We start from the raw sequence: 2,088 nt of genomic DNA, 5'->3' as shown, positions 1-2,088 counted from the left end.
TATATTTTTATCAGTCTCCAGTGTTTCTAAACTTAATTTTGGGATCTACTTACTGTATGATTGAACATTTGTCTCATGTGTGCGTTCATTGTCCCTTAATTGTGCTTTTTTTTTCCTTTGCAGGTACGCATTCTCCACCGCCGGTGTCGGAGAGTCCCTTACCACCGACCACAACCTCGAGTGAAGGAGGGGTCATCACCTCTTCATCTAATACCACCTCCCCACACCCAGCTTCAGTCTCCCCTCACCCAGCTAGCATCTCCCCCACCCTTCATCCATCTCCCCCCACCCTTCGTCTATATCCCCTCACCCGTCGACGTCTCCCCCTCAGAATTCGCCGTTGTCCCTCACCAAGAGCGACACGTCTCCCACGACCGATTTGTTGACATCCGCAGCCAGTGAGGCGACGAAACCTTATCTGATGCCCGCGATGTCATCTCTACCGCTCATGACGTCATTAGCAACATCTCTGGCGTCCCCTCTGTCCTTCAGCTCCTGCCCTTTTCCTCCATGGCTACTGGAGAAGGCTTTCAAATTCCCCTCGCACCCGTTCCTACCTCACCCTCACCCTCTGCTGCACCCTTTCTCCTTGCATCATCCGCTTGCCTCTAGTCAATCCTCATTCTCACCCCTTCTTCTCGGCTCTGTCTCCGCCAAATCACTCCGCCACGTAAAGACTTCCTCAGTGGCCTCATACTGCTTCTCCTCCTCCTCTTGTTTCTCACCCTATTTTTGTCATCTATCGTTGTTGTTATTCCATTTCCAGATCATCCGACTCTTTCCCTCGCTCTCATATGTTCAGCATCACTCACCATTCGTTTTATTATCTGTGCTCGATTTTGCATTGCTTCTGTTTACGCTATTTTTTTTTCCTATTGTTTCTTCTCCATTTTGGAAGTCAAGAGAAAATGTTCAAATGACTTCGATTACCCTAGAACTGTGCCGTATACTGTAATATGGATTTTCTTTCGTAATCGAAAATAAATTCCATTTGAAGGTTTAAAGGCCGCTCATGAATGGCAGAGGCAAGGGACAGTGACAATGCCCCTTCAAGCAGGACAATGCCCTAGAGACTGACCATATATACATATGATCAGCACCCAAGCCCCCCTCTCCACCCAAGCTAGGACCAAGGAGGGAAAGGCAATGGCTGCTGATGACTCAGCCGATAGAACTATAGGCTCCCCCAAACCCCTCTTCTTAGTTCACAAGGATAGTGAGGTTGTAGCGATCAAAGGAATTAACGAGATTGGCTGGGTCTCGAATCCCAGTCTGGCGTTCACCAGTCAGGGACGTTACCACATCGGTCATCACAGTTAAACAGTTTCCTCTCGGAATATTTTTATCCAAAATTAAACATATTTACAATATTTGTATTCATGGGGCTATTATTTCTCCAGAGAATCACATTTTTTTATAAATGTTATCTGTTATTTGTTCTGATGGTTTTTGATATATGCATCATTCTAAGAAAATGGTCGATGTTCCTGATTAGGCCTAAACCTATTAATTCATTCACCCAGGAAGCCATACGTTAAAATAATGAAAACTTGCTCTCTCTCTCTCTCTCTCTCTCTCTCTCTCTCTCTCTCTCTCTCTCTCTCTCTCTCTCTCTCTCTCTCTCCACTGCTTGTCCGAAAAAAGGAACTGTGAATTCCTGTGCCAAATACCCGTAATCATCTCAGAAATCTTACCTTATCCTTTTCTTACGCAAGTCTCCGTTGCTCAATTGGAGAACCTATTTTTAGAGCAGCTTTATCTTTTTCCAAGCAAACGTTCCGTAACCTAATGCAATGATATCATTTCATATTTTTTTGCGAGGGATTTCCCTTTCTATTTTCTTCCAGTATTACATCACGCGGCAGCTTCCAGGGTCAAGTGTTTCCAATATTATTTCACCTTATCACAAATTGAGGAAATTCTTGTTCTTCGAAACGAACGGACGTTTTTTCTGACGATTTCCTTTCTTTCACGCTCAGATTTCAAAACAATTAAAGATGTTTCATTCTTACCGATTAAACAAGATCTCTCTCTTTCTTGATATCTGTTACTTCACAATTTTCAAACCATTTTATGTCCTATTTTTTT

At 43.7% G+C, this 2,088-nt stretch overlaps 1 pseudogene; it reads left to right on the top strand.

Moving 5' to 3' along the window:
* Positions 1–1,624, top strand: part of LOC137643254 (homeobox protein SIX3-like) — a 22,342-nt pseudogene extending 20,718 nt beyond the window's left edge.
* Positions 1,625–2,088: the final 464 nt, after the last annotated feature.

Source organism: Palaemon carinicauda, chromosome 1 (assembly GCF_036898095.1).
Source record: "Palaemon carinicauda isolate YSFRI2023 chromosome 1, ASM3689809v2, whole genome shotgun sequence".
Taxonomy (NCBI): domain Eukaryota; kingdom Metazoa; phylum Arthropoda; class Malacostraca; order Decapoda; family Palaemonidae; genus Palaemon; species Palaemon carinicauda.
The sequence above is the reverse complement of the archived record's forward strand: the minus strand, read 5'-3'. Positions and strand labels throughout refer to the sequence as shown.